General features: G+C 50.0%; 1 long non-coding RNA gene across 4 annotated transcripts in view; it reads right to left on the reverse strand.

Annotated features, from left to right (window-relative positions):
- Nucleotides 1-12,062, reverse strand: part of LOC119516664 — a 42,871-nt gene that overhangs the window by 11,816 nt on the left and 18,993 nt on the right. For 2 of the 4 annotated variants that reach the window (XR_005213347.1, XR_005213344.1), the window contains exons 2-3: nt 3,791-4,001; nt 2,340-2,491 (exon numbers count right to left, since the gene is read on the reverse strand). This is a non-coding gene — a long non-coding RNA (uncharacterized LOC119516664). The remainder of the gene's footprint in view (nt 1-2,339; nt 2,492-3,790; nt 4,002-12,062) is intronic. The other 2 variants (XR_005213345.1, XR_005213346.1) reach the window with 1 other exon arrangement.

The raw sequence follows: 12,062 nt of genomic DNA on the forward strand, positions 1-12,062 counted from the left end.
GCTTGTTATGGAGCAAAGATCTGGCCACACTTTTCACAGGTGCTTTGGCCAGCTTGTTTATATTCTCAGATTGGGCTAAACAACACCCAGCTTAAACATAAGGTGCAGTGCAGGGCCTGGGACCCCTCCAGATTTGTGTAAGCAAAGACAGAAGCACAAGGCTTAAGTGGAAGGACACCCACTAGGGTCATTCCTTCACGAGCCCTGGACAGCCAATCTGGGGGTACTCTCTTCTCACCTGGGCACCCAAACCCAGACCACTTCCTGTCACCGATCCCTCCACCCCTCCACAACAGGCTCGGGTGAGCTATGCAGAAGGATTGCTACTTGTCCAAACATCACGCCTCCACGTTGCACGAGCTCCTGGGCCCAAAGTGTGATCCACAGCCTCGTCACATCAGAGTCCCCGGGGAGTTTACTAGAGATGCAGGATGCCGGGACCCACCCTAGACCTCCTGAATCATGCTCTGTATTGATAGAAGAGCCCCGGTTCACATGCACTTTACAGTTTGAGAAGCACTGGCCTGGATGCTTCCTAGAGCCTCCTCATAACTGGACAGCCCTCCCTCCTTCGAGATCCTGCCAGCTGAGAACGCACCGTTGAGTGAAGCAGAAAGGGACAAACCCCTCCCTCACCCAGCACCCTCACCCCACAACCTTGAGTTTGGGTAAAAGGCACTTTGCAGTAACTATAGACCCCGCTGCCCCTGGGACCCACTTATCGTAGCTGCCAATCTCGATAGTGAGGCAGCATTCAGCTCACACTCACCCCATGCTAGATCCTTCCCAGAAAAGGGAAAATCATGGTGCTCAAATCCAGGATATTCTATGAATGTGCCTCAAAATCCAAATGAGAGTAAAGTATCAGAGATTTGGGGTTCTAAGTTGTGGATTTCTCAACCCTTAGCCTCAGTTCAGTTTTATCAGCTCTAGGGACAAAGGAGCTGGGTCCTTTGCAAAGTCCAACGCCAGGTTCAGTCGGGGTGAAGTTTGAATTGAAAGACAGTTGTGTCCCTTGGAAGGGTCCACGGTTGCACGGGCTACCCTGCAGGGCAGTGTCCCCAGCATCTGGCTCAACTCTGTCCCAACACTTGGCTCTTTCAATGTTGCTCTCGTCTGTTCACCGGAATGTGAAGAACTTATGAGCTCATTCCTGGGCAGCTCATCAAGATCTGCAGATGACTAAATGCCAAACTCCCATCAGGAGCAAAAAAGCCCTGCACACCAGCAAGGCTTGCAACCTGGAGCCTTGCTTAACATCTAATGTGAAGATAACAAAATCAACCCACCCACCGGTAAACACTAAGCAGAATTATGAGCCCCCGGTGCTCATCTGGGAAAAGCAAGGGGTACAGAGACTAAACCCATTTCCTCTAGGTTCTGGCTCCCAGAACCTGGGCCATAAACACTATGACCATCACCTTTGCATAGTGCGTTTGGCCCCTGGAATGCATTAGCTGATGTTCACAGGCTCACACCTTGTAAGGACAATGAGAAGAGGATATTTTTACTACAGATATGCTGCACGTGAGTGCTTTAGAGAGCCCGTTTGTTTGCCATCATAACTTAGATTGCAGAATCACAGAACCAAAGCCAGCTTTTGGTCCATTAGCCCCGTTTCACATTCTCCATGCTTGGGAACCCAACACCGAGGATGAGAAAAGGACTTGACTAAGTTCATGTGTCCAAGTTTTGTTTTGGTTTGGTTTGTTTCTAAGGACCAAGGCAGTCACAGGGTTATGCAAGTTAAAAACATTTTTAGGCTAAAATTACTCTGGCAGGTTTCATTGTGTGAAGCTGTGTTGCCTTGATTACCATTTTTTCATATGTTAAGGCAGACCCCAATGACTTTCTGAGGAGAAATCTTGGCCTTCCCCACAGGTATGTCCTGGCCTACTATCTCCAAAAAAGAGACCATAGCTCCCTGTTCAGGCAGGAGTTCTTGTGACGTGACACAGTTTTGACAAGGGTATGCTAATCTTACTCCCACCTCGGGTGATGTTAAACATAAGGCTCTACACCTACCCACTTTCCTGCAGCAGAGAGCAGTTGCGTGTTTGGAAGCTGACAGGGAATGTAACCTTAACTCGGTGCCACTCAAAGCTTTCAGTTCCTCTGTGGTGAGGGTAACCGTGCTTGGGGAGTACGTCCTGAGGGGAAACCGTATTAGGTAAAATAACACTAGCTGCTCTGATAGATAAATCCCACATTCTCAGTGGCTTAACACAATGGAAATTGGTTTCTCACACACGTCACAGAGCAATGAAGGATCTCAGGCTGGGCATCCTCCCATCAGGGCTTCAGGGACCCAGCTTTTTCCATCCGTTGGCTCCACGTACCTTGGCATCCGTGTAGCTTTCTCTCCTCAGACAGCAGATGGGGAAAGGGATCACGGAGAGGACGTGGCTGCCTCCTGCCACGTCAGCTCAGAAGTGACACACATCACTCGAGCTCGCGTGCAGTCACGACACCACGCCTGCCTGCGACGTGCCTTGGAGGGACAGAAACAAGCTTTGGTGAACGCATAGTAGTCGGTGACATAGAAATGCATTACTCTGAATCTCTTAAATTGACCCCGGATAAAGCCAGTTCATCTGAGAGCTGAGTAGCTGGAGGGCAATGTGTGGATCCCACAGAAAAGCTTTCACAGAACAGCAAGGCGGGCACCCTGAGACAAGAGGAAATGCTTGGTGTGGTGAAGGGCAGCGGGATTGCCTAGCAATTACTGCAAGATGCTGCTGAGGATAGAGTTTCTAGGAGGAATCCAGGAGAAACATTTCTCTCAGGTCTCTAAATATAAAAGAGTGACGTTCCTTTTCAGCATCTGGTTTGCTGTGCTGCCCTCTTCACCTTGGCCTTTGGGAAGCTCAGAGTCAGATCAGATGAGCTGTCTCTTGAAAACACGTGAGACCTTCACAGATGATTTGCTGATCCAACTCCTGCCTGGTTCCATTCACCTTTCCTATTCTGACCTCTCCTCGGCCTCATTTTTTTTTTTTAGACCATTTCAGGAATAAAATGGAATACGAACAAATAAATAAATGTCAACAGATTAGCCCAGCACCATACAAGGGTAGCAATGATTCAGGAGCTAGTATAGAAAGCTGACAACCCCTCCTTTTCCGTCTTCTTCTTGCCGGGGCCTTGGCCAAAGGGCATAATGTTTCTACCTGTGGTGGCTCTTAATGAGCATCTACTGCACACACAGCTGGGGCAGCCTTCCGGAAGGTGCCTTCCCAGCTCTCAGTGCACCCAGAAACTCCAGGAGGAACCCTCCTCAGTTGCTCAAGGGGATAGTAATCTCCAGGTTGCTCCCTTGTACAGAGGTTCTAGAATGCCATTAGAAAAGCCCGTTCCTGTAAGGATTACCTGCCCTGCAGAAGTGTCACCCAGGGCAATTCAAGTTAACAGTGACCATTATGAATCCAATCAGAGGGTGTGATTCCTGGGGAAACACAGGCCACGTACGAGTGAGTGACCACATACCCAAGCAGTGAGGATCCTGAACGTGGGAAGTTACCCTAACTGACCAAAGAGGAAGTTGCTGGTGGAAATTTGTACCTGAATACCAGTGCCCTGCACCCTGAATAACCGTGCCCTGAACCCCTCATCCCAGCCCTGGCTGGCCTGACCACTGCCCTTGTTCTAGGTCCTGCAGCTCTGTCTCTAGGGCCTGAATGACAAGCCCATTCTATAGACACACTTTCCCTCAGATGCCCCAGTTCTATTCACCTTGATACTTATCATGTAGTGGTGCTAAAGAATGAAATTCACACCAGAGGACTCTCACCTATTTTGGGTCACATGTTTGTAAGAATGCTGTACAAATCAGTGGGAGGACTGCAGCCTCAGTCAAACCCACAGACAGTCGTCCGACCATTGTCATTTCTTGATTGGGGATCTGTGTTTGCTTTCTGTTTTTTGTTTTATCTTGATAGACCATCCAAAGTAAAAGGTTGATAATCTAAAAAGTCACAACTTCAGGCATGATGAGCTCATACCTGGGTAGGAATTAAGAAAAATGGGAGTAAGAGGAAGGGACCAGTGTCCACAAACAGCAAGGACCATTTTGTACTTGCCTTCCCTCTTAGGAGAAGGCTGAACCTCAACCTTGTCTCCCCTCTGCAGGCATCCCTCGACATGTCTCCCCTCTGCAGACATCCCACCCCAAACAAGCATGACCATGCTCGGCCATCGAGGCATCAGCACTAGCTGAATTGAAGCATCTTAGCTTCACACTCCCACTCCCATAAAACAAGAAATGATGGGGGCTGAACACCTGGGGAACTGAAATCCAAACTCTTAGACCAAGATCTCAAGGCACCTACGTGCGGTCCCTCCCTCCACTTTTCCTGCCCATGTTATCACTTGGGGATCATCGGGCATGGGACAAAGTCATCTCATTTCTCTGGGAGTGTATTCCATGTCCTCTCAAATGAGAATAAAAATTCACATTATGTCATAGTTTTATAAGAAAGTGCTAATAAAATATAAATGCATGAAAGTGCTTTGACAAAGATCTTTGACATTGGTGAAGTTCAAATAATAAGCCCACGTGTCCCTCCCATTGAGAAGCCCTGTATAATTAGCATTTTAGAAAACCCTACCTGGCCCACTTTTCCACTTCACCCAGTGATGCACTGCAACATTCATCTTCCTAATTGGGCACCTTTACTCACCAATTGGGCCACATTTCAAAAGGTTATCTTGATGACCTGTGTCTGGCACTTCTTGTATGGCACTTTTCTAAGCCTGCCTTCCTTGCAGCAACTCAGGCCCTTGTCTCCTGTCCCACATTACAATACATTCCCTGGAGGCAGCACCTGATTGACTTTGACATTCACCTTCCTTCCTGCCCAGCAGTGTCTAGCGCTATGCCAGGAATCAAAGGTACCCAACATATAGTTCCTGAAACAAGCGGAATTCAGCACATCAAGAAAAGTCGAGCTCTTCTACCCCTTTGGTTGTGGCTTAGAAAAGTACAAGGTCAGCTCGTGTGCATACGTGCACACACATGCGTGCAAACACAAGCATACATGCATGCACACAAACACACAGGCACACACAGGCACACGAAAACACACAAAACATGCAAACTCATGCACACTCGCACACACACACACACACACCCCCTCTTCCTGAAGGAGAACAGGGCCTTTGGGTCTGGTTGAACTGGGACTGTCAACCTCTCACCCTCATGTCTCCAAATGGGCACGTGGTCATTAGCGTTTGGCACGGTGCTCCGGAAGGGCCCGGACTTCACGTCAGAATGGAAAATTTGGGGATTATTTACCTGTACCTGAAAGATTTAGCTCCTCTACTGACACATTCAGGTCTGAGACTCAGCCCAGGAACCAAGACCTCAGCGTGTCATTCACCTGTATTGTGTGGATTATGTTTTCAAGGACAAAAAGTATTCACTTAAGGGGAAAAGTCATTTTGGGGGCTTTTCTTAGTGAAATTAAATCTTACCTTGAAACTACTTCTTGTTCTCACTCAGAGAAGTTCAGTTGCCTTCCCCTGACTTTCTGAATAGCAGTTAAGAAAGACAAAAAATATTTTCCTGTGCAGGGATTTTTTTATGGTCATTAAAGGCATTAAATATATGGCAAATAAGCAACTGGCTTCAGATTGTTCATGAAGCCTGACTCCGTTGCTTATGAGAAATAGCGTGGGGCTGTCTGGGGAGTAAGTGACCAGTGGGCAAAGATGTTCTAAACACACGTGGTCAGGCTGAAGCCTGGCTCGTAGGGAACTTAGGAAAGAACAAGAGCTCAAACCACGTGAACGGGCATCTGAGAATCCATATGCTTGAGTATAACCATCCCAACGACCCAGGGAGAATGCAGCCCAAAGAGGCTCAAGTCCAGGGCTGGTGTGTTTTGTCACCCACCTCCCTTTAACTGCCCAAACGCCTCCCACTCCCACCCTACTTGACCCCAAGTCAACTCCCCTTCACCACGACTTGGCTCATGGACTCATCAGCTCCAGCATTTCCTTCCCAGCCTATGCCCGTGTCCCCACCTCTCTTTCATCAGCAGCACAGTCCAACAAACCAGTGCTTCTCACCTAATGCATATTACGCTGATATTTCTCCAGTTATGTCCCCATGGCCCTCCACTCACTTAAAAACATGACCCTCAGCGACTCTAAGAAATGAACTCTGTACTCTTCAGAGAGTGGCGAAGATCCTTACCAAGTAGAGGAAATTATGGAAGAATTCAGCAGAGAGTACAAATGGTTTAGTTATATTAATAAGAAACTCACTAATTCATTAGTAGAGACTCACCCAAAGGTCCATGGATAGAATTCAGAACTTAGAAGGAGAAAAAAGTTCCTTATTTATTTCACTAACTTCTAACTGAAATATAGTGTTTCCTTCCATTATGAATGTGGCAGTAAACCACAGTGTTTTAGCAATACCTTTGATTTGGCAACAGTAGAAATCAGATATTATAAAATCATGTTACATGTGTTGCAGTTTTCACAAAATATTTATCTCAAGTGTCTGACAGTTATTGGTTATTGGATCCACTTGACTGTTTTTTAGTGAGTTAATAAAGAAGCATATATATGACTGTACCATGTATTTGCTTTATTATTGTTTTGATAACTACATGTCAATATAATTGGCTTCCTTTGTAGTCCTATGAGTTTCATTTTATGCATTTAAAGACATTCTGCAAAGGAGCCCATAGGCTTCACCAGATGCCTAAGAAGTCTGGGGAAAAACAACAAAAAATTGATGAAGACCTCCAGGACCTTTGCAATGCAAAGCCCCAGCCTCAGAGGCTCCTCTGACAGCAGCGAGCCCTGGGGTCCCATGCTGCAGCTCTCAGGGCTCCTTAGACTCCAGTTCTTCCAGTGCCACAGGAGGTGATACGCAGCCACCCTCATTTCAAAAGCTGGAAACTCCAAGAGGATGAGTGCCGCAGACGTGTGGGCTGAGAGAACGTGGAGGATGTGGGAGACAGTAAGACCCCCACAGCCCCCCAAGGCTGAGCAGCCTCTGCTCCTGTCCTGGATGAAGGCCTCCTTATCTACCGGGCACACAGGCGGGCAGTCAGTGGGTGGGCGACCCAAAGACCAGCCCCTCGGAAGCCCAGCCCACCTGAAAATAGGTCTAGCAACGAGGTGCCTGGGATTCCAGATGGTCCAGATGGCTCGCTCATCCCTCTCAGGAAGGGAAAAGGAAATTCTTTCGTGGACATATTTCTAAACCGGGTGAGAGATATAGTTCGCTACTCAATTCCCTACCCCTCACACTAATTAAACAAGCACTTGGGTTAATTAATTTGTAGAGAAGGACCATATTGCTGAGAATACATTTTTCTAAGCTTCAAATGCTCTACTTCTCAAGTTAAAATTACTTCGCTGCAACTTTCCTTTCTTTCTCCCACCCTTAACTCAAAGTTTGTTTGCCTGTTTTCCTTTTGCAGTTTGGGTGAAAAAAAATTTTTAAGGGAAAAAAAAGCAAAGATTACTTGATCCTTTGAAGAGAGAAATCCTGCTCATGGATTTTTTTTTTCCTGCATTTAATTCATTGGAGAGAAAAGAATGATTGAGAGAACAGAGTGGGAAGGGGAGGAAGCAAGAAAGGCAAAAGGTGCTTTGATCTGCTCCAAGTGGACGCGAAGGCAGCGGCCTCCCAGATTCCGGGGCAACCGGGCCGCAGAGGCCCTTGGAGACCCTTTCACAGCCAGGCTGTACCTGCCTGATTGGAAAACTCTGGGCCACAGATGCTAAAACCTGAACAGGCCGGAGGAAGAGAGTATTAGACTTCGTCAGAAATGCGCGTGGCTTCCGGAGCCCACAGACTGAGGCACTTTGATCAGAGGAATAAAAGCTGAGAACTAAGAAATCATTCTGAGCTCCGAGCTGAGGTGGGGAGAGCTGATAAACCAGGGAAAAGTTCTTTGTAACATGAGCTTGTCTTTCTTCCTTCATCTCTCGGCATCAAGAGGGGAGGCAAAATACAGGGGCATCAATACCGAGGGATAAATGCTCAGACTTCGGGGTCAGCTCAAGGGCTCACTCTAGCCTGCAGAAGAGCAAACCCAACACCGAGCTTGCAGCCAGCTGAATCCGCACAGGCCCTCCCTGCTAATCCCCATGGCAGAATCCTCTGGAAATTTATTCCTGACTTTGGGCAGAGCAAAGATGCCAATGGGCTGTGACTCTCATAGGCCAGTTTTTGGGACTCAGCTCACTTCAGTTAAAAAAAAAGAAACAATGAAAGAAAAACACTTAGCACTGAATATGCTAGAGAAACCTAGGGCCAAAGGATGAAGAGGAGATGGGGTGCCTGTAGATTAACAAGTGCCTTAAAAACTGTATTTACAAGGTCAAAGATGGCAAAGAGGACTGAGATGATCAATTATCTGGCACAAATGACATCCAGGAAGGCTTCATTGCAGAAGTGATGTGCAGCTGGATTTTGACAAATGAATAGGAGGTTGTCATGGAAATGTAGGGTGAGAATGGTCTTGAATACAGGGGTAAGAGCAGAGTTGTGAGATAGAAGATGTGCTCAAGAGCTAGGGGTGGCTGAGGCATGGTGTCTGCAGAACTGGGGAGTCACGATAGATCAGTCTGGGCCAGGTCTTGAAAGACCTATGCCACACCAAGCCTGGTTTTCTGGGGATTTGGGGTTGATGAGATGGTTTTAAGCAAGAGGACCACATGAACGGAATTGTGTGTATGTGTGAGCATGTGCATGCATGCATGTGCATTCTGGAAGCAAGGCGCATCAGAGAAGTGTGATGGTTTCCCCTGTGGACGTGCTGATGTTAAGGCAATTGTGGAGAGATGCACAGGGGGGCAGCGGGCCATGTGGTTTGGGAGCCCAGGGTGGGAATCGGTGCTAGAGATGCAGATTTGGGAGCTGCCAGGCTGCGGGTGGGGAAGCATCGAAGTCACAATGGGGAAGAAACAGCCATGGAGTCTCACTCAGGTGGATAGCTCAGAGCTTAGAAACTCCTAGAACATCAGGGTTAAATGGTTCTTAGAGGTTAGCCCTCACCCCTCATTTTGCAGATGGGGAAGCTGGAGTGTAGCACCTCTGGCCCCCCCACCTCTGCCTCAGCCCTCAAAGCCCCCCCTGCCTGCCCCCAGGGAGCAAAGCCTGGAGATGCCAACCAAGGAGCTGCAGCTTCCTTCAGGTCCGAACTCTCTGAGCACACACAGGTTATGCTAGTACCAGGCAAGCTGCATCCATATCTAACATGCGTCAGGGATAGGAGGAGAAGAAGACATGAAGGGATGAAGGGCAAAGGTCAGATTTGGAGGGAGCTGATCCACATGGCGACAAAGGGCATTAACTGGACGCAAACCAGGCAGGGGGAGAAGAGAATATCAGCTCTGGGCCCTGGGCAGGGGCCAACTGATATCATTGCCTGGACCCAGCACTGAGTGCAGGATAGGCCGGTCACAGAGCGGGATCTCGGAAGACAGGAGCTGGATGCCACCCACGCCCACAGAGAGGACACGAGAGCACGGGCTCATAGATGAACTGCTGAGTGGACAAAGAAGAAGACAGCATAGCTCAAGAAAAACACATGGGCTACCACCTCCCAGGAGACCACGCACAGCCCCACTTGGTCACAAGAAAACCTGACTGATCCAACACCAATCACACTGGCTTTGGCAGAGGCAGGACAGGATGATCTAATAGACATTATTCAAGTTTCATGTCTATTATCCCCAAACAAAATGACATGTGCTTCCAAGCAGCGACTCCCTGTTCCATGCACTATAATTAAGCACAAAGCACACGCCCACCTCAGTCTGCACAGAGAGGGCGGGGAGACGGCCACAGCACAGCAAAGCCGTCACCTGAAATGGCTGAAACAAACGGCTAGTTCTCAGACTCGGCTGTCCTGAGTGGCCTCTGGGAGAGCTCAGTTAAATGCCACTCAAGACCCCAGGGACTTAGGGAGGGGCACTGGATGGGGAGAAGTGAGGCCAGGATTCCAACTTCCGTTCCACCACTAAAGTCTCCATTTCCTTGTTTGGTCTCCCCGCCTGGCCTCTTTCTGCTGCAGACGAGCCCAGGTCCCCCATCTGGTGCTCCCAGCCGAGGCCATACACAGGCTCTGGCAGCTGCCCATCAAACAGCAGCCGTGGGGCCGGCCTTGCCCCCTGGGGTCCAGCATCCTCCGAGGCCTCATCAGAGCCCAGCTCCGGGTCTGTCCAGAGGTCACTTGGGGATGTGTGCCTGGATCCCACCAGGGGCAGGTGGTCACATCTGGAATCATAGCACGATTCCCCTCCCAGACCTGGTCCTGGGCCGAGGCTGGACTCATGACTTGTGAGTTTCTTCCCAACCCTTTGTCCCAGGGCTCCTGCTGGGCTGCACCAAACCAAGGAGTCCAGACCAGCCATATCCTTAAAGCAATCCCTGGTACAAAACCTCCTTAATTCCCAAAGCTGTCCCTGCTGCTTTCCAGGGGCTTCCTGATGAAGGTGCAACTAAATTCAGTCCATCGAAGCTCCAAGTCACCCTGCCGCTGCCCCAGTAAGGTCCTCTCGGAACAGATCAGGCCTGTCTCCTTCAGCCCTGGGGCAATCCCAGATTTTCCTTCGACTGTCCCCTGGATTCTTTCCTATTTTGATTGGCCAAGTCCAAGCCACACTCAGACACACACAGGAGGAAGAATATGAGAAAAGACCCCGGGTATTGTAAAGCAGCAGCAGTGTGAAATCCAACATACAGAAAAACTCCCCAGGCAATCGGGTAAGTCCCCTGTCCCCATCCTACCACACAGCCAAATGTGCAGAGCAGTGAAGGAGCAGACTGCTGACCCCTCCCCACCCCAGAGGAGCAGGCTCAGACTAAGAGAGAACCAGCTCAGGCCTTTCACCCTGTGACCCCACAACCACTGCCCTGGGTCAGCCCTGGAGATGGCAGACCCCTTCCCACCCCCACATGTCCCTCCCACACCTGCCAGAGTGACCTTTATAAACTGGCCTCTTCACAATATCACCCCCTGCTACAAACGGTAAAAGCTCCCCATGCCTGGGAGAGAAAACCAGCCTCCCAGGGCTGTTCCCAAATTACACCTCTACTCTTACCCCCCACTTCTCCCCACATCCTGCACATGCCCTGCCAGCCGGGCATATCTAACTGTACCCTCCTTTTGCCTTTCCAAAGCTCGATGTGAAGACCAGAACCTGCCCCCCAGGCCCCAACCTGCGCACTTGCTCTGTGCCAGCCAAGCCCGCCTCCCCCGGGAAGCTCGCCTCCCCCGGGAAGCTCGCCCTGACCTTCCCCCTAACCCCTCTGCCCAGACTCATCCCAGCCCCCTGGGGAACCCTGCCTGTCCATCACCTCAGGTCTCAGGCTTCCTGCAGTTGCAGGTCTTGAGGTGTGTCCTCCTCCAGCACTGCCTCCTGCCCCTCTAGAAGACCTGAGACTCCACTGGGGGGCTGCTGCTGGGGTGGGGACACTTAGGTCCTTTCTATTGCCCAAGCGCCCCTGCCACCCTCCAACTTGAGATCTGCCCCAGAGGGGACCCAGGGCCCTCCTGCCTTTATTCTTCTCCATTGTTCTTACACCTTCTGATGTGTTTAAGTTCTGCCTCTCCTCACCTTCTGTTAAAACATTAGCTCCACACGGGGAGGGGCCTCTGTCTGCTTTGTTCACAGCCTTATCTCCGGGTCCAGGGCAGCAGCTGACTCATGGGGATACTGGATGAATGAATGAGTGAATGCATGAATGAATGGATGAGTGACTGAGTGAATAAATGAATGCCCTCCTAAGCACCCATCAGGCAGCCCCCTGTGTAGTGAGACACCCAGCTGAGGGAGAGGCATCCCCAGTCTGGGGCTGGGTCCCCTGGGCCCTAGGCCTGGTCCCCGCGAACTGCTGAGCAGCTCCTTCCATCCAAGGCCTCAGCTGTCCCGCTGTGACATTAGGGACTGAGCTGGACCCAGGTGCCCAGTCCGTCCAGCAGCCCGCCCCCCGCCCCCTCACTAAGACCCAGGGGGCCTCTCCGCCAGCTGCCCCCAGGCCTCACCCGAGCACCTAGAACCACCAGGAGCAAGTTAACACTGGCTCTTAA

Source organism: Choloepus didactylus, chromosome 20, assembly GCF_015220235.1.
Source record: "Choloepus didactylus isolate mChoDid1 chromosome 20, mChoDid1.pri, whole genome shotgun sequence".
NCBI classification, from domain to species: domain Eukaryota; kingdom Metazoa; phylum Chordata; class Mammalia; order Pilosa; family Megalonychidae; genus Choloepus; species Choloepus didactylus.